At 37.8% G+C, this 21,751-nt stretch overlaps 1 protein-coding gene across 3 annotated transcripts in view; it reads left to right on the forward strand.

Moving 5' to 3' along the window:
- The window catches only part of LOC143363178 (uncharacterized), a 108,841-nt gene that overhangs the window by 46,396 nt on the left and 40,694 nt on the right, over positions 1 to 21,751 (forward strand). The window contains exon 1 of one of the 3 annotated variants that reach the window (XM_076803787.1): positions 14,070 to 14,187. The exons of the other annotated variants lie outside the window; for them this stretch is intronic. The gene's annotated coding sequence lies outside the window, so the exon portion shown is untranslated. Of the gene's footprint in view, positions 1 to 14,069; positions 14,188 to 21,751 lie in introns of those variants that run through there. 3 annotated transcript variants of the gene reach the window in all.

Raw genomic sequence — 21,751 nt, forward strand, 5'->3', positions numbered from 1 at the left:
TCTCTAAATAAGAAAATCGCTATCCCCGGTTCTTCTTCTTCATCCGAAATAGGATGAAAGCCGGTCCCGAGCCGTCGCGTCGCCTTATATCGAAAGAAAACTGTAGTGAAACATCGGCGTGGGTCAGAAATGACTCCGGCATAGGCCTAGAACTCGCAGGAGTCCGAGAGTTAATATATCTTTTGACGAGTATAGGGCATCATTCGCATTAAGCCTCGCATGTCCAGTCAAAGGTTAAGCGAGCGCCACAACATTTTCGATCGGTAGCACAGAACGGCGGAGATGCTCGATCGTGTGTTCCCACTTAAATATTCCACCTTGAAAGATAATTAGCCGCGGTTACTGGCGTTATCGTTAACTCTCTCATTGTTCTCGCGTGTTTCCTGGTCGGTATCGGTCTGGCATCACTGTACCGCGTTGGCGCATCGCGTTCAGCGGCGCAGCGCGGCGGCGGCGACGCGTGCGGGTTCAATTTAAGAGACCAGCAGCGAGCGAAGCAAGGGTGCATCCAAAGGACGTCAGCTGCACGTTGATGTCTGGCGCAGACGTAATGCCACGCGTGTATCCGGAGAACAGAATGCACGCGGCATGTGCGCAAAGTATTACGACTTTCGCGGCATGCGCCATGGGCCAGGAGTCCGAGCGGAAGAAGCACGCGTGAACGCGATTAGGCGAGCCACTCCCGTTCGAGTCCACCTGGTGTGGTCCCTGTCTCCCGTGTCGTCTCCTGACAGCAACCGCCATCTCATCGTCTCACAGTGTTTAGAGTTTTAGAGTTTAGAGAAAATTTAACCATTCTATACGCGGGTCAAAAGTATCCATTTTGTCGTTCACATGTCTCGCAAATATTCGGAGCTTTTCATACACAGATTGTTGTTATGTTCTATAAATCTACTGCAAATAAAGCCAGAATTCAATTTTCTGGAATTTTAACATAATTCTAAAAGAAAGTGAAAAGAAAGTAAGGATTATTTGCAATTTATTAAACGTATCGTTTAACCTTTCTTTTAATTAATGTGAATAATTTTGATTTTGCATAAAGGTACAGCATCGTGGTGAAAATTAACTTTAAACGTATCAATTACCACACATGATGGAAACCCCGTGATGGGTTACTCCTTCCTTGTTGTACGCGAATTCAAACCAATGAGCTCAGGCTTCCGGTGAAGCAAATACAGGTTGTCTCAGTCGACTAGAAACTGGACGCCTAATTAAAATGAAAACGAAAATTGGACAATTTGTCGTGCAAGTAGTTCCTTGTTAATTACGTTTCACGTTAGGGGATATGCGCCGGCGAAAAAAGTGAACGACCACATTGTAAAATGTATTACGTCCATCGGACTTTCGAGAAAAATTCTCCGGTAACGAGAGTGTGTTCCTGGTACGGTTTCTTTCGCGTTTTGAAACAGGATCGTTTTCTCTAGTAATGACTTCCCGGCGGGAAAAAAAATTTCAATTTATCCCTTGGCAGAGAACGGGTAAATGTAATGGAACGATTCCATCGGGTTAATTATATCTAAAAGTCGATCCCCGACCGGGGTGATGCAATTTTAAGTTCTTTGTGAAAGCAAGCCACCGCGTTGATCGGCAAAATAATGTTGTTTCTCCTCGTGCTGCTGCTTGTCCCCTCGCAAGCTCCCGGCGATTCTTAATAATTGCCGGTAGTATAATATCATTTTTTACGGCAATATTAATGTCAGCCCGTCGATCGATAATTAGAAACGTTCGAATCTTTTTGCATTTTTCCGTCTGCCATCGATGTGTATGGAAAATGAAACACTGAAAACGCCTATTAATCGCTTTGCGAGGAAATTATTCCGGTCGAAGATTTTCTTATGGAACACGTGCATCTCGGGTAATTAACCCTTGCATGTAAATAATTATTACATTAATGTACAAGTTAGATGAAAACGGATTTCTAGTTCAAAAAATAAATTGATCTGTAAATCAATTGTAATGTGTACACAGAAGCTATTGTCTATTTTAAGGTTTATAATACATTTATGCGAATTTTTAAAATGCAAACAGTCCGAGAATAGGCGAAAAACATTTTCTTAGTTTGTCTGTTACAAAATAATTTACATCTTCTTCCTGAAAGCTGTTACTATATAATAAACTACAGCAATTACAGTGTTTAATCTATATACACGTGTTCTACATGCCTGGCCGATAAAAGTCCTAGAACTATCCCCACTGCCGTGGGGTATACCTCGTGAGGGGCCATGAACCGAGGCCTCTAGAACTTCGCTGTCCTTTTCTACGTTCGAAGTGGACCAAAGAATATCTCCTGGCAGATATATGTCCCTGCCGTTAGACCCGTGTCTTGGACATATATCGAGTTAACACTGTATACCATTGCACGATATACATGAAACTACCGATAATTATTTAAAGACGTGTACGTCATGTAAACTACTGGATATCGTAGTAGATATTTATAATCTTCGTGGTCACTATTGACCCAGTAGTTAATGTAACCTTCATAGATAAAGAATATAAGAAAAAATAATTTACAAAAATTATAATATGCATAAAAATTCGTCCAGCTACAGCAAAATGCTACAAACACAGTTTTGATTTTTCTTCTCTCTCCAAATTATGATCGACGCCAGCAATATACAGCGTTTTTAACGATACGGTGCGCGACGCCAACGTTAACTCGTACGTTAATATTTCAAAGAAAATCTCACCGGCATTATTTTCTTACTGCCATAGCTCGGGGTATCCGTCTCCCGGATCGCGATTAAGACCTGATCCGACGTTTTTTGCCTGAATGCGATTGGCGTCTTTTTTCCTCGCGGTCGAAGATGTGCTTGTCGACCTTGGAAGGTATTTTACCACTGGCAGCCAGCGATAACGTTTACCCGAAGTCAAATGAATGGGACAAATTGCTTAATTAATGCTTCTGTTGCTGGAAGGGAAGACGATACGCGAGGGAGCACCCGTAACACAGGATTACCGCGGTCTGTATCGTCCATTATACCGTTTTCTACGCTTGCATCCCCAGTCTTTGTATCACTCTGTTGCATCGCAATAAATTCCAGCGAGCGATGGCGCCGCCTTTCCGACGAGAATCCTCGCGATAATCAGCCTTAATAGCGTTTAATGTCCATAGCGAATTGCCCCGTGTCGTAAAAAGATAGAATTCTGGACAGAAGGAATTGCAATCAACCCCCCTCCCCCCTCCCCGCCTCCTGCCCGCAAAAATCCACGGCTCGCAACGTGAACCTAATCGGAGAGCGGAGTGTTCGTTACGAAAAGGAACGAGAGCACGAAATCTTGACCTCGATCATGCCTCGTTCCGCCTTTAAAATTATCAGAATTTTATTTTATTGTCACTATTTATTATATCGCCTTGCCACTTGGCTTTGGCGAGGACTAGGGTAAGGACCCAATTACTGTGGGGGTACCAATTACCGTGCCTATATTAACTATTCTTATTTTCAAAGCATAATGAATATTAAAAAAGAGATATTAAATTTTTTTGCGCTGTGGTCATAATGTTAATAAGTCGAAAATACAACAGTATTTTAAAAGTCTTTAAATAAATATTTATCAGCTTAATAATGGTCAATTATACAGGGTGTCTCAGCTAAAGGAGACCACCTAAATATGTCTTCTATTTCTAATGGCACAGAAGATATTTATGGTATTGAAGAAAATTTTTTTTGTTCGGTTATTTTTTCATAGCTTTTTCGAGGTCATCGTTATTTTTTATCCGGAAAACTTATATTTTTTTATTCCACCTTGTAGCGGCTGAAAAAATACATTTGGATATGTTCAAGCCATGACCTTAAGGTAACCTTGAGTACCAAAAATGTGTATAATCTGTTACGAGCCTGGGCTGCAAGTAGCGCGAGAGATCAGCAAAGGGTTATTACCCCAAGAATATGGTTTCAATTTGTTAGATAGGTACCCGGACGAATCTGATGCAGAATCAGGGAACCGCTAGAATTATAGACGTCGAGGACGAACCTCTAGGAATCAGGTCGAACTAGTGTTCTTTCTCGAGAATTTCTCGAAAAATTTTATAATTGATTATTCTCATTGTTCGAGAAATTCCAGTATTTTCGAGAAATTTAAATCTAGGAAAATTCTTATGAATCCCATTTATTTTATAACATATAAATTCTTAAATTCTCTTAAATTCTTATTTAAAACTTTAGAAAAACTGAATACTGAATAGAGTAATGAGTTTCTTGTTGTTATTAAAGAAGAAATATCTAAAAGAAGAAACAAGATTGTTGTATCCCTTATAAAATATCTGCATAATCCAGAGTCTCTGCAAAAATATTCAGAAGATACATTTTTTTATTTAACATCCAAGGCAGATACGTATATAATGGCAAAACAAATTGTAAGCAGACTTTTTGGAAAATATAACAATGATTCTTATGAAAATAGTGAAAAACTTTCAGATTCTCAGAACGAGGAAGTATCACTGGAAAAAACAGTTAGAATTAGAAATTGTAGATAGCCTTCAAGAATTTAGTGTCAAGAGTTTAGCGGCAGAAGAAAATAAATTCCGGACTCTAACAAAGGAATTCCAAATTTGTTAGTCCACTGGAAAAAGGTCACCCAATCTTCAGCAACTTTTGGATGTTCTGTATACGATAAAGCCAACATCCACACAAAATGAACGAAATTTTTCTACGGCTACAGATTTTGTTACAAAAAAAAAGAAGTAGATTGTCTGATTCTACATTAGACGCATTGTACTTCTTAAGAAGTAATTTCAAAAGAAAAGCGTAATGTTTCACTTTATTAAAGTTTGGTAAAAGTTTCCCAATTTTTTTTTATTTTATTAAAATTTCTCGAGAATTCTCGAGAAATTATAAATTGGGGAGCCATTAAGTTGGAGGAATCTCTGTTTGGATTATGGTATATGGCGGACGAAGCTGATGCGAAATCAGGGAGTTGCTAGGATAGTTAGTAGGCCTCGTAACTAATATAATTTAATTGATACATTCTGAGCGGTGAGATTGTATCGTGTGGGAACGTTCAGTTACTAGATTAGGATATTGGATGAGAATTAAAGGTTTTAAAGATTGTACGATTTACCAAACAACACAAATATATTCTGATTAAAATGTGTTTTACAGGTGTTGTTTCAGATGCTCGGTGTTGACGCACTGGCAATGCAGGGTGTCTAACAGCAGTTACTGAATACCGAAATAGAACTGTTACCGGACTATTGGGTCTATTGACACTAAAGGAAACTTTCGCCCGATCTCACTGGAACTGACACTTACGAATGCGACTCGATGTGACTCTACACATTACTACAGGATTATTGATCGCAGGAAGTGCAAATGCAAGTGTTTATATACCCCCAAATGAATAGGGTGATCTGTTAATAATCTGAGGTCACATAGGGTCACATTCTAGTCTTTGTCATTTCCAACTAAACCAGGCCATAGTTCGATCTTTGTTAAAAGGGTTAAGCGAAAGGTTATCTAGGGCACTTCCTGCCAGAGACGATCTTGAACAGATTCCAGTGTGAGAAAGTTGAACGGAATCTGTTCTCCACACGTAACAAATTTTGAAAAAGGTCTGCCATTCGAGGATTAATAATTATTAATTGTCCTCTTATTTGAACGCTCGCGTTCCACTGAATTAATTCGACTGGTAGAGGCTCTGCTATATCATGGACATTGAACAAGTGATTATGATCCAAATTGTGACGTGTTTAGACTCGTTTTAATCAGAAAAGTATTGCGAAGATGTCGGTATGAAAAGTATGATTAAAAAGTTACGAAAAACGAGAAAGTTTCATCACTCTATTGTCTTGTAGAGGTTCGCTTGCCATTTTAGATTAGGAACAACATACCGACATTTTTCGAGAAAAAGAACCGTCAATGCGGCGCTTATCTCGCGTCCCTGAATTTGAAGAGGGTAAGTTGAAAAAGCAGACGAGACGATCGGAGATCACAGCGATCGAGGCTAAAGTAGGGTAGACGCGGTACACCCGGAAACCTCAAATAGCGCAAAGTTTCCGAGAGCTCTTGGCTGACTGGTTTGCCGGCGATTTTTCCGGGAGGTTAGCACAACAATCGTAACCCAAGCTATCACGCACGTTCGATCTAATGGACAGCCGCAGGCCATCCAAGGAGATGCTCTCGAGAAGCCAAAGTACCCGGGGTTCTCCTCTTCTTGTGTTCCGTCAATTCCGATCTTCCCTTCCGTGGCGCGTGATATCTGTCCATTGTCTCCGCTGTCCGTAACAATGGCGATACGCTGCGCGCGCCGGAAAAGGCTCTCTCGTGTGTTATCGTAACTCTTGAATTTAATGGCCACGGCGCCGCGGCGTTTGATTTATACGCGTCCCCGTTGGGAACGGTGGCCAACCCGCATCACAGAAATTTCTGTTCTTCGGACTCGTCTCGCCATCTTGTCCGCGAGTCGCGAATCGTGAATCGCGAATCGCCACACGCATCCATACGATCCTGACCTCTCGCGAATCCACTATTGCCACCGCGTGTCGCGCTTTGCTTCTTTTCTTTTTCTTTTTCTTTTTTTATCCCTCCATCCCGTTTTGTTTTATGGCCGATTCAATCGATAGTCACCACGCTGACGACGCGACGGTGAGTTTCCTGTATTTGGCCTGGTTCCATTTTCTTCGGACGTTTTCTATGTATATTTCGGATCCGATGACGTAGTAGCGCCTAGGCACTTTTTCGTTGGCGAAAGCTTTCGCAGATCTGGAACAATCTCTTCAGAATCTCGCGAGTTATAGAACCGGGCATTATAGACATGTACGATTCTAAAGCGATTCGAGCGTTTTCTGTTTTAAATACCGTGGATCTTTATATTTTTGTAGTTTCAGTTTATGGCGAAATGTAATTGGTTGAATCGACATATATTCAATCGCACGACTAAGATTGGTTTTTTCACCGCCACTCAACGGCCACCGAACGATACTAACTAATATTAGTCGTGTTAGCCATTTATGTTCTGCAGGTGATTTGTCATTTGTCGAATCATAACTTATTAGAAACTGTAACAGAGAACAGAAAGATAAACACGGAAATCATGCAGGTCGGATATGTGTCTATAATATGTATATGTATGTACAGGGTGTACCAGATAAAATGTTACAAGGTGTTTTCTCAGAATCTAATGAAGATATCGACTTATTTATTTTTTTTTTTTTAATTAAACGATTAAGGAAGACTAACATTTTAGTATGTATGCAACCGATGTACCAGCAGTTCGTATTCTCATTTTCATGTCTTCTTTAGCTGTTGGGAGATAGTATGTGATAATATTATGATATTTTTCATTTTTTTTTTTCGTCTCTTCAACGTTTCAAAAAACCTTTTAAAAAAAAAGGTTCAAGTAAATACTATTCAGTCTAATGACAGGTGTCGTGTAATAACAAAAAATCGATAATACTTTCGATTTAAAAAAATATTGGGGGCCCCTTCTGCCCAAAAAATTTAATACATACATCTTTAACCATTTAGTTAAAAAAAAATGTAGTCGATATCTTCGTTAGATTCTGAGAAAACAGCTTGTAACACTTTATCTGGTACACCCTGTACACTTATTATTCATATAGTGTCTATAATACAAGGTGTCTCGCGTACCATGGACAACCGTTTGGGAAATAATTCTACGCATAGAAATGATCCGGAAAGGAAGAATAATATTTTTTGTTTGACGCCACGCCTCGTTTTCCAGAAGAACGAGTGCAGAGATCCGTCGGGTTCGCGTGCTTTATTATTGGTGTGTGCAAGAAGTAGAATCGGTAATACAGCAACAGTTAGTGTTCCACGGGTATTAAAATAGAAGAAACTTGAAATTCGATAAAACTTTCTTGCAGCACGAATATTTCAAGCGTTCAAATTTTTAATTCAGGATTCTCAGTTTTCAGCGTTCCCAAGGCAATATCAAAGTGGCCAAAAACCTTTGTCCGTGACTTGCTTGGCAACTATCAGGCCGTAGCATCGAGGCAACGATTCCCGACTGACTGTTAGCTACCCTGTGTACCTTTTTGTTTCTCGTTTGGTCCTCTATCGCGGTTCTTGCGCCAGGCAGCAGCCAACGTTGTACATCGAGTTTTCATCTCGGCGAACGCACACGCGCGGCCGCGTTATTAGAATTCTATTACCATACGAGTTTCCTGTTTTCTTGCCGGCAACACGAAAACGTGTTCTTTTCTTGCCGTCCGCACATAATCCAATAAAACTGGCGAACGGTCTTCTTTACGACGTTCAAACGAACTGTCAGACTTTCGCGACGCGCCGAGTCTTTGATCTTCCGAATTAATTTTTCCGCACGCCGGCCGCGACCGTTTAATGAGTTTATTAGCACCGATTGGGTAGAATGAAAAGATTGTTGTCGCGGGACCGACTGTACGGCCGCTGGTGAAACAGGTAGCCTAACTCGGGAAGCACTCTATCGATCTTGACACAACCGTATGTGAAACACATGCTAGTACAGTCTTTGCTCGATATATGTCACAAATATCTAAGCGATGAAAGTCCCAGAACTATCCCCACTGCCGCGGGGTATACACCGGTGACGGGCCCCAAAGATGGAGTGACCTCGGTCGCCAAGGAGTGTAAACATAATACAGGTCGGGTATAGCGATGCAATAACAAAACTTTTTTATTTTTCATTATTTTCTTATGAGAATTTCACCAACATATTCGTGGCACTTTTCTAATGAAAACGATACCTAATATGATCTAATTCCGCTGATATTTACACTAATTTTCCGTTAATATAATTGTAATGGGAAGTAACTTCCATCCTTCGTTACACAAGTGTGGCGACCATGGTGCGTGGGATTGTGGGAATTTTTGGACGCGGAAATTCCATCCTTCTCAGGTGCGTACCATGGGAGGTCGGGTTGAGGGCCTGGTCATTTAAGTGACGATTGCCAGAACCTCGGCTCGACCGTTACAGTATCTTTAAGAGTGAAGTCCCCGGATGCAATGTTTTGGGGGAGGAAACTTTCTCCATGCCCTTTTTGGGGGGGGGGGGTGGAGAACCTCCCCTTATTTTAACGGTTTTTGGGGACATTACTTAACGCGCCTCAGAAACGAGAACCCCCAGAAAGCTTTGGACTCTCGCGGAGAACGATAGCTCCAGAGAGTTAGTCAGAGTATCGCGACGGTTTTGTACACGTGGTTTAGTTGTATCTTTATCGCGTTTCTCGTTGACTTTAGTTTTCTCGTTTTGTTTTATAGGTGTTGTTATTTGTTGGTGATTAATTGTTTTTGTTAATAAACTTTATTTTTGTTATTCGTTAAATATTCGAACACTACACAAACATTCGTTTAACCCCACGTCATCTAAACAAGTAAATATCAACGGAATTTATATCATATTTGGTATCATTTTCGTCAGAAAAAGGCCACGGATATGTTGGTGAAAATCCCACAAAAAATAATGAAAATAAAGAAGTTTTGTTATTGGATTAGTAGTGGTCTCATACCAATACGCCCGACCCGTATTATGTTTACGCTCCAAAGAATAGTGTCTTCTAACCGATAATTGTCCCTGGCCAGACCCGTGTTTTTGGACATGTATACGGAGTAGACACTGTACTCGTTGCTTGAACACCAAATTTACGATCCTCGAGAAATTGTCAATATTTGAACTACAGTGACCGAAATTCGTTTATACACAAGAAAATAAGGATTTTGGGGCTAAAGGTTCAAAATTTGAACAAGAAGCATATTACAAATATATATATACAGTATAAGATTTGTACATGTACAGGGTGTTCTAGCTAACTTGACCACCTTGAATATCTCGCTTAGTGTTAGTAATAGAAAAAAACGTTATAGGACAATATTAACCTAACCGAAGGGGCAATATAATGATTCGGGAAAAAACTTTTTTCGAGGTTATTTTTTCTAGATATCAACGTTATCAATTTTTTTTTAAATGGAACTATATATTTTTTTTCATCGCGATGTAATAGTAGGGGTGAAAACCTCTTCAATGAGATATTATACAATGGCCTTCGTGTGACCTTGGGTGTGAAAAATCCAGAAAGCATTAGAAAAAAATGACCTTGAAAAAAGTTTTTCCCGAATCATTATATTGTCCCTTCGGTTAGGTTAATATTGTCCTATAACGTTTTTTTCTATTATTAACACTAAGCGAGATATTCAAGGTGATCAAGTCAGCTGGGACACCCTGTATAATTACCGAAACATTTATGCAAAAATTTTTACCAACAAAACCATATTTTTCGTGCGAAATTCCTTTAAACGCACGTGTAAAGAAAACAATTTAAAATTGAAATTATATGAATATTTCAAATTTAATATTTTTTATGGCCGCCATTACTTCGAATTAAAGCGAAAATTCGATTTGTCAATGAATTTGTAAAACGATTTATGACAGTATTAAAAATCTCTTTCCCGGCAGTGTTTAATTTCTTCTTTTAAACTGTCTATGTTGGCGAATTGACGGCCATTACTTAGCATATACTTTCCTGACCAGTGTGCCCCGTAAATTTTCTATGGGATTCATATCAGGGCTACATGATGGCCATTCTGTCACAGGAATGTTCCGTGCTTGAAAGCATTCACCGGAATATTTTGAATCGCGAATCGCTGCGTAGTCTTGCTGAAATATAAATTCATTTTCACCAACTATATTTTCTAAAATTGGAATTAACACCCCATCGAGCATGTCTAAAGTTTTAATTTTCCAAGTGTAGAAAAAGCTCTCCCAATCACTAAACTTCTACCATGAAAATTTCTGCTCAATCTTGGGTCATTCTTTTGACAGAGATCATGCCAATATGAGTAATATTCACCTGGACCAACTAAATTAAACTTCTTTTCATCCGAAAAGATGTGACCTTAGTTAAATAATGCTCCTTTGACATCTGTTTTCTTTGAGGTTTTTTAAGAACAACGCTCGGTGCGTTGTGCAAAATTTGTTATACACGTCTCGCAGTTATTGACAATTGCAATTTACTAACAATTTGACGTGAAACTAATTTGTTTTTTGTCGCTTCACTTATGATTGTGTTTTGTTCTCGATTTGTTATTTTCGTATTGCCTTCTGTAGCATATATTTTCCCGTAATTTTCTGCAAGTTTCAAATAATTTCGCACTACGGACTCGGAACGTTTAATGTCCAGTCCAATTTTTCGATTCGACTCACCCTTTTTTTTTAAGTTATAATTACTGACTTTTCAGCTTCATTTAAATATTTTCCTTTTACATCAAATCGAAAGTATGACTTAATTAGAAATACAGGACAACAATACCTTTATGATCACTCTTTAAATCAAACACTTACCCTTATAATTTCTCCCAATATCTGAGAAAGAAGAGCATTGCGTTTAAACGAATTCCGCACAAAAAATTTGGTTTTGTTTGTAAACATTTTTTAATAAACGTTTAGGTGAATAAGGTAATCCTCAGTTATTATTATATGCTTATTGTTAAAATTTTGAACCTTTAGCCCCAAAATACTTATTTTCTTACGCGCGTTTAATCGAATTTCGGTCACTGTATAATAATTTCGTTTGAAAGGATAGTTCAATAATATATTTTAATTTTTTCATTTTTTTCCGGATATTTGTGCATGATATATCATTTTTTTGTTCGATCCCTCGTTTTCAAGAAAATCGAATTTGAGAATGCAGCGAATACGCGCTCTTGACGATAGGAATTGTCTGGCGCGTCTGATCATGACCAACCAATTCTACTTCCTGCATACATGTATTGTACACAGAAGCACGCAAACCCAATGGATTTTTAAACACGATTTTCTCGAAAACCGAGACGTCGAACGGAAAAATGTTATTCCCTTTTTGCAACTTACTTTTACACATAGAATCATCCTCTGCCCGGTTGTACTCCCCCCCCCCCCCCCTCCCCGGCCCCACCTTGTATATCTATTGAATGTGTACTTCCGGTTTATGATCGTCAATTAAAGTAACAAACAACGTTCATAACGCCATTGCGCGGATACGTAATCTGTGTTCCATTTAGGTTACCTAGTTAGTCGAACGAGTGATCTATAATCCGATCTGTGCGGTTCTAAACACTAATGCACCGAATAAGCGAATTACATTTCAGTCGACGTTCCAATTCCCTTTGGCTTTTGATCATAATTCCTGTACTGCATCGTCGCGATTAACGTCCTCGCGTGATCTCCCGTAAAAAGGGACAGCCAAAAAATATCATTGTGCTTGATCGATACGTTTCGCATGACTCCCTGTCAACAAGTCAGCGGCGTAAAATCAGTAAAACGCGAGATAAATCGGGCGCCGATTGGTCTGCAGATATACAGTGGCTCACGAAAGTATTCGAACGCTTACGTTTACAAATTTTAATGAATAAAATAAGATGTACTAAACTAATCTGTATAGAACAATTTGATATCTATAGTAAGGGGGAAGTCTCAAGATTATGTCAGTAAAATTTGAAAAGGATTCAACAACGTAGGCAGAAGTTATGATATATTTATTAGAAACACGCATAATAAGTGACTCACAAAAGTATTCGAACGCTACATATATTATTACATTATTTAATGTTAATATTTTGTTGGACCACCTTTAGCAGTAACGATGTGTCTCAATCGACGTTCCATACTATAAACCAATGATTTTGTAAAAGTACACTCAATATATTTAATCTTTCTCCGATTTCTGCCCATAAATTTTCAATTGGATTTATGTCTGGACTTTGCGGTGGAGTAGTTAACATATGTGGTGTGTTATATATATATGATCCATTCTTTCACAATTCCTGCAGTATGCTTGGGATTGTTATCTTGTTGGAAGTGGAAGTCTTCCAATAATCCTAATTTGCGGGCACTTTCTTTAAGGTTTTCCCTTAAAATATTCAAATACTTATATTTATCGAGTATTCCATCAATGAATACCAAATTTCCTGTGCCACTTGCTGCCATGCACCCCCACACCATAACCGATCCACCTCCGTGTTTCACTGTTTGGTGTAAATTTTTAATTTCCAATTCCGTATTTGGTTTTCTCCAAACATAATTTTGACCATCTGAGGCAAAGGTGTTAAATTTACACTCATCCGAAAAGATGACTTTATCCCAGAAAAAAAGATCTTTATTGAAATATGCTTTTGCAAAAGCCAGTCTTTTTTCGATTTACCGCATTAATATACGGCTTCTTTCGTGGTACACTGCCATGAAAATCATTATTTCGTAAGATTCGTCGATATAATTCGGGATGAACTTCTTCATGAAACATACCAGCTACCATATTTGTGAGTTTAGGAGCGGATATAGTAGGATTTTTTTTTATTTCGCGAATGATAATTTTCTGTTCTCTTTCAGTTAATTTCTTTCGTCGACCTGATCGAGCGTTGTTCGCAATTGTTCCTTCATTTTTTGATTTTTTAATAATACAATGTATTGTAGACTTACTTCCGTGTATAATTTCTGCAATCTCGTTATAAGATTTTCCATCCTTATGCAATCGAAGTATCATTTCTCTTTCACGCTTTTGTGTTTCTGACTTTTTAAGTCTTCATTTTAACTACTACTGTGTACAGTTCTACGTTGCTGTTACGGAAACGATGCCTTAACATCAACTGAACGTACCAATGTTTTCATTTAGTAGTAATCTGTACATTCCTTTCTAAGAAAGATGAAAAGCGTTACAGCGTTCGAATACTTTCGTGAGTCACTTATTACGCGTGTTTCTAATAAATATATCATAACTTCTGCCTACGCTGTTGAATCCAATTTCAAATTTTACTAACATAATCTTGAGACTTCCCCCTCACTTCAGATACCAAATTGTTCTATACAGATTAGAGTTTGGTACATCTTATTTTATTCATTAAAATTTGTAAACGTAAGCGTTCGAATACTTCGTTAAACGATCGTTCGAAGGAGTCGGACACACGTTGTATCTTATTCGTTCCGCGGCTCTCCGACGCCGAACCGCTTTCCACCGTGTACATATGTTATTACGATTACATTACCGTCGGCCACGACACGCTTCCTGGTTCCTTCTGACATAAAGGTGAGGCTTACGTAAGCGCGCACCGGTCGTTCCTAGGTCGTTGTTTAGTGCTCCCGATCTCTCGGCGGCGTTCAACGTACCTACGTGTTCCTTCCAGTCGTTGATTATTCCGATCCGGGTCGACAGCTCCCGTCATCCTGGACGATAAAACCGGGCCAGAATTTCGGGGAATTCACGGGCGAGCGCCTTACCACTCGGTAAGATTTTCAACGACAAAGATGGCGTCGTCGACACGATTACAAGGTTAATGCCACCTATCCACGCCCGATGGTGTAGGAGAGAACGAAGCGATGGCGGTCGTTTAAGCAATACCTGTAATGAAATGAAAATATACAGTGAAGTATTTATTTAAAGAGACGCGTCATAAATTATTCATTTATTCGTACAATAAGGAAGATTAGTTTCATGTTCGTCGAAATAGTCAAATTTATAAAAGTGACAATCGTGGTCATTTTGCGAGCAATGGTGATCTAGGAACCGTTACAGTTTTAGCATATACGTCCTTCAGATGGCCAGTGGTCACAGGAGGGGAACACCGAAACCACATTTCATTGAAGTGACCAAATTGGTAGCAAATATTGCATTTACTGTCGGAGACCGATTTTTAACTTGAGTATTTTTGACTTGAGTCTTTTTGAGATGTTAGAGGGATTAGTTTAGTAGGTAATGTGCAGAAAAATTATTTTTGAAATTGCTACTGCTCAGAATTTGGAAGAAACAAGCGAAGATAACAGTTTTTAACTTTTTTTATATGTGTTCCGGTAATGAAAATTGAAAATATGCCTTTTGTAGATCTGTAGATCGCATTTACAAAACAACGTGGAACCATTTAAAATTTTTACTCGACACTATTAGAGCAGAGTAAGCCTCCAGTATTTCTGATTTCACTGCACGTTGCATTTACAAGACAACGTCGAACCGTTTTACATATTATTCAAGACTGTTGGAGTAACGCAAGCCGCTGGTGTTTCCAGTTTCGTGAGCCAAGTAAGATATTTTCGCCTGTAAACTGGACACAAGCGTGAAATTTACCTCGACGGTCACTCACTCGCGAACACGTACTATTGCTAACTATTGGCGAATAAGCTGTCCGAGAGAGATTTGTTCCCGGGTCTCTGAATTAGGTTCGCGAGATAGTCCGACTCTCAGGAACAACTCCGAACGTAAACGATTGCTTTCGCGCTTCCAGTTATTTAACCTTTTTGCTGAGACCGGTCTGGACATAGAACTTTATTGCTCCGCCAACAATTCGGACACCGAATGAGCAAATGACAAAGTTTCAGCTGCTTCACAGGTTTTTAGTAAAATTGGATTTTGCCAAATGATATTGCAGGCTTTAAAACGCACACATTACAGTGTTTACTCGATATATATATCCAAAACACAAGTCTAACCAGGGACATACAGTGGCGGCCATATACTTACGTACAGTTAATACAATTAAATATTATTTCCTGTACACTTATACGTTAAACAAGTATACGAAAATCGATTATATTTTTTATAAGTTTACAATATATGTAATAAGATATTAAAATAGCTTTCCTTAATTTACTATAATTAAAAAGTTTTTTATATTTTTATACTGAACTGTCAAATTTTCTGCGGACACATAGTTAAGTACACATCGAAACACCTATATTTTCACATGTTTCCTTAACTCATAATTATAATACATCAATATTTCGTATGTAAACCCTTATTTTTGATAACTGCGACACATCTTCGCGGCATGGATTCGATAAGTCTAGCACATCTGCTAGCAGGTATCAAATTCCATGCCATATTTTTCGGTTTATGTTTATTTATATGTTTGTCGACATCAATCAAAATGAGCTGTTGCACTAATCGCCGCTGTTCTGGCGTGATATTTCATCCTTTACTCACCACAGCACTATTGTAATACGTCTAACTGTAAACGCTGCTCAGCAGATACTAGTGAATATTGTTTACATTTGGCTTAGCTGTGCGATACAGTAGCGTACGTAAGTAGTTGTCCGCTACAAAACCGACAGATCGCAACAAAATATTTACAAAATACTTATTTTCTCGAAATAAGTCAAAGTTCTATTGCAGATATGTACATCAGGATCTAACACTCTTAGAAATAAATTGTTGATACTACTATCCGAGTTCCGTAGAAATAAGTCAGATTTTAAAGTTAAAATACGAAGTGTACGTAAGTATATGGCCGCCACCGTATATACAGGGTGTCCCACATAAATGGGAACACCTAAATATCTTTCGTATTTACAGTGCTATCAGAAAACTTCAGAGGACAAAGTGACACTATTGCAGGGGGCAATATAATGGTGAAGAAAAAAATTTTTTATGTTGTGTTTTTTAATGAAATTTCAAGGTCGCCAATGTTTTTTTAAATGGAATAGTATATTTTTTACGATAGCATGATAGACAATAAAAACCGGAATTTAGTGGATACCACCTTTTTGACCTTGAAATGACCTTGAGCAAGAATAATCATGTTGAAGCGGATGAAACGTGGTAGTTTAAAACTTACGTGTTTCAGCAAAGATTACGCGTTGTTTACGTCGGGTTCTTTGGTCCCACGCGTGGGTCCATGGCTCCTCACGGGGTATACCCCGCGGTAGTGGGGATAATTCCGCGCTGTTTATCGTCCAGGCCTTGGCGACATATATCGAAAAATTACTGTATAGAGTAAACACTGTACCAGTAACACGAAGAGTCGTTTAAATCGACCTCTCGGCAATCCCGATCCCTTTCGAGGAATTTGGTGCTAACATGTGGTTTATTATTAAAAATGTTTTTTTTTTTTAGTATACAATTATGTTTATTTTATTTTATAGTTGAGGATATAATTTTTCGTGTATGCTGGCATTTTCATAAACACGTGCAATCCACGGTTGATTCATAACACGTCTATTTTAACACTGGGTTTACGGAGCACTAAAAGTGGCTTTTTTATTTTATAAAAATAACAAAAGAGTATATTTAGTCAGATTTTCAGCGGTTTTTACGATAATATTTGTTCCAAGGAACAAATGTATTGAATCTGCCTATAAAAGCATCTTCACAATCCGAATAATTGTAAACGAAAGAATCTAGAATCCGTCATGTCGGCGGGTCCCGTAAATCTAATGTTAAATTAACGAGGTAGCGTTCATTTCGATTTCACGCGTTTTCCATTCGGACGTTCAGGAACGAGTGAAATCCAATTTCTGTAAAGGTATCTTATATGATTTCAACGATTGAAGGATTGATGGAACCAAAATCAATCATTCCGACTAATTCGGTCGTTCTGGTTGCAAGGAAACGTCTTGTAGAACAGGTGGAACGTATTGCAGCCATTGTAAAATCTCGACCGCGCTTAGACTCGAAAGGGGGGGGGGGGATACGCGTGTGATGTAAGATAAATTGATCGGACGCAATCGATCGAGTGTAACGTAATCAAATTACGAGAAGCACGTTAATGGATGAATATTCAGAATGCTTACGCCGTCTTCGACGCGTTCGTTCCATCTGCTGCGGGGTTCCAGCAAGAAAAAGTAAATCGTATGAGCATTAAATCTGATTTCCGTTGAAGGTATTTTAAGTGGATCATACCGACACGGAATCGATCTATTTGATAGGGTATACGTGACTGTATGAACTGCTCCTCGGTCTTCACAGCAACGATACCAGGCCGATGTTCAAGCGAGATGGCCGCTCCTCGTGATCGAGATAAGTCGTTGTCTTGATGTCGCGTGCGGAATGAGTGTGTGCGTTCTGAAATGTCCCAATTATCCACTAGCCACAGATAAAGCTGTACATATATGGATTAATTGGATCGAAACTTTTGGGACCAACGAAATCCTCCGAACTGTACGTGGAACAGCGGTAGCCCAGGGCCCCCTTTGAGGTAAAAAAATAAAGACAATTTAAATTGAAAAACTTCAGAAAATATAGATTATAGAAAAATTGTTGGTAGTCGAGTTAATTTGGGTTAATTGGCTAGGCCTCCAAACAGTGTTCCCTCAGGGCTACAAAATCAACGGTTTTGAAAAAAAACCTTTTATCCTAGGTTTAGGAGTATGTTATGTAGTTGAATGTCGTTAATGACTCTTACAGAGAGTTGTGTAATGACCTAGCTGTAACACGAACGCGCAATGATTGAATAAATGAATTTGTTCGTAAAACCACTGAAACATCAACACCACAGGAGGCTAATGCTAATTTCATTCAAGAGATTACAGAATGGATTTCACTGGTGAGAGAAGGTGACGACTAAGATATTTTCTAGTGATAACCAGCGATACTGCAGTCTCACGCAAACTTTTATTGCCAAAAAGTGATAACGGCTTAAATCTTGTTATATGGAACTCCTACTATTTTACTTAATTTTTGTGTTCGTGAATTAGTGACATATTAGTGATTTATTAGTGGTTCATTAGTCATTTTCTTCTTCCTTTGATACACATTTGTTACAATTTTTATTAAATCAAATGTGAAGCTATATAAACATGGTAAGTCGACAAGTTTTATTTATAATTCTACATTTTAAACATTTTGACAGAAATAAAAGATTTCACGGTATTTAGAGTGAGTTTTCAGAACGCACGTGGGTTAATAAATCTTGCTCGTTAATGAAGTCTACATGAAACGCACAATGACAAATATATATTACAAATTAAATTTAATTACTGAAAAATAAATAGAAAAATGTGCAATTTAATAATTATTGCGAAAGGTGGATGATTTAACGGTGAAATAATACAATACAATAAAACTGGACATACATGGTTTATATTCCAGTTGATTCCTCATGTTTTATTAAGTTGTTTATGAAATAGTGCAGCTTGCAATTAGTCTTTAATCATGGACATTAACTTCTTTCTTCACCGATTATGCGGTTTAACGCGAAACTTATAAACGAGTTTCTAAAGATTTCGTTACTCATTGCTTTTATTATACTTAGAAATTATGTGTTTCATACATTCTACTTAGTTGATTAAAAGATCTTTCCGTTCTTTTTTAATTAGGCGGTATCATCGGCGGATCTAGGCATTTAAATGCAGCTCAGGGCTCCGATCGGTCAAACGTCCCCCTTCGCGGTAAAAAAAAAAAATAAAAGTAATTTAAATTAAAAATGTAAGAAAAGATAAATTATAGCAACATTTTTGGTACTTGAGCTAATTTGGGTTAATTGGGTAGACTCCTAAACAGTGTATCGTGTTCGACAAAGTGAAACGTAAGGTTAAAGATTTCTATGGAGCAAGAAGATTTTCGCAGCTATTTTGTATTTAACAAAAATTAGTATTTAGAATTTTTTAATGCAGATTGAATTTTTAAATATTTGAAATTGTTCGGTATTGAATATTTGGAGTTGAATGGGACGGAACAATTCAAATAATTTTACGCTCGGCAAACACTGACTCTGCAACATTCTTTATAAAGAAGACACAGCGTCATTATCGAACCAATAATATCTGTACTGTCGAGGTAGTCGTTCCATCATCATTTCAAACTTATGCAGTTAGTGAGATATTCAAAGTTGGTTATCACTTGCAACCACCATTTCATTTTCAATTGTACGTCATTTGAAAATATTAATCTTCAGGTAATTAAGACTATGCTATAAAGAGGAAGAGTTTTCCCAAAACACAATTTTTTAAATAAATTTTCTAACAACTTCTTAATAAGGAAAATAATAAGGAAAAATCCTTATTAAGATCGTATGTTGCTTTGCAAATGTTTACATTATAATTCTCATTTTACAAATCCCATTCGATGTATTGAATTCATTTTTTCAATTCAAAATTTCATTTTAAAAAATCCAATACAGTGAATTCTCTATACAGGGTGGGGCAATAACTATGTCCAGTTTGAATATTGCCGTTATTTGTAATAATATGAAAAAATGTTATATAGAAAACTTACACGGTATAGAGGGGGACATATTGTGACACAAACATTTTCTGCGTGGGTGGAGGCATAGAGGAGATTTCAAGGTCAACTCTATTTTCTTTAATGGAATGCTATGTTTTGTTTTATCACGATATGATAGTCAGTGTTGAGACGAATTCAGCGAGTTATCATTGAAGGTCATGCAAGGTCAAATATGGTAGTAAAATAAACTTTATTACCTTACAGGAGATGGTCGAATTGCTGACCGTTTGCGTCAATGCAAAGTTGTAATCTTCGTATCCTTGCATCACGCGCATGTCTTTCGTTTCTGAAAAAGCAGTCCTTTTCTACGTTCGGCGCGGATCTGTGACTCTTTCCCGTGTTGCTGACATATATCGAGAATTCGCTGTATTTATTTCCTTTTACTGGGTTTCTCTTAAACGCTTTTTGCACAGATACAACCACAAATTCTAAATGTTTAACATTTTCACTCTAAATATTTTACAACTAATTTGAATTCACAGAAGCAATTTGAATGGACAATCTCCTGGATGTTCAAAGCTGGCCATTACTCTCTATAATCGCGTTATCAACTTTGACTAGCGTGTATGTGACAACACTTTCTCTGGTTTCTTGCAAAGAAAATCTCTCGTCGGTAAATTTAATCTTACATTCTATCTATTACGACAAATAAATGAAATTCTTAACATAGTAGTGGTATACAGAATACACTTTGATTAATATGTAAACACGACAGAAACAAATCGTCTGCGAACGTGCTCAATCGTTCAAAAGTAGTTGCTGCTCTCCGTAATCGAGTTGTCAGTTCCAAGCAACATATCGTATCTACGATAGGACACTGTCTCAAGTTTTATTATTACAAATAAAATCTTCCATCTGTAAATCTTCTTTCAGATTTCATTACGATAAATCAACGTAATTTTCCATATAGCAAGGGAAAGTGGTCGAACATAAAATAGTGGAATTTCTAAGAACCTAATGAATATTATAAACTGTTTGCAGTGTTTTCCCATTCATATATAATTATTGTAAACAACTATGTTTATTTATTGTTTTAAATTTTTCTTTTATATTTCCTTAATCGATAAAAAGCTATAAAATTATTTTTGTTTATTTCGTATGAAAATAACGTTACAAACACTATAATTTTCAAAATTATTTGTAATATTGAATAAGACTACTTTTAAATTGAGCGCAAGTATCTTTAACAGAATGCTCGTAACGATCTTTTATGTTGCGATTGATATGCAAAAACGACATTTAAAGAACAAAATGGTATTCCATAATTGCCTACTTTCTTCTAGCGCTATTGAACGTACAATTAACTTAAGTGAGACAGAAGCAAATCGTCTGTGAATGTCCCAAATCGTTCGAAAGTCCCCATTACTCTCTATAATCGCATTATTAGAGCCGTGCACCTAAAAGCAAGTTTCTTAATTTTCATGCAATGAAAGTCTCCCCTTAATTCCTTTTTATATTTGATTACGATAAATCAACGAAATCCTCGATCTACTAATGACACAGCATATACGGCTATAATAAATTTATGGGACAAAAGCAAATCATCTACAAATGTCCTAAATCGTCAAAAAGTGATGCTCTCTATAATTACGTTACCAGTCCCGAACGGCATACACTAAGAACGAGAGTTTCGTGATTCTCTTGCTGCGAAAGTCTCCCCTTAATAAATGTCGTTTTACATTTTATTTTGTCATGTGGAATCATCAATTTATCTTGCGCACCGTATATTTTAAATAAATTACCGCGTCAATTTTCTTCGAACGAGTCTATAATTTAGCTATATAGTAAAAACATTCTGCGACAGATTCGTCTCCAATCGGGCTCGCTCCGCCGAACGAAACAGCTCGCAACCGCGCT

The sequence above is a fragment of the Halictus rubicundus genome, chromosome 2 (assembly GCF_050948215.1).
Source record: "Halictus rubicundus isolate RS-2024b chromosome 2, iyHalRubi1_principal, whole genome shotgun sequence".
Lineage (NCBI taxonomy): Eukaryota > Metazoa > Arthropoda > Insecta > Hymenoptera > Halictidae > Halictus > Halictus rubicundus.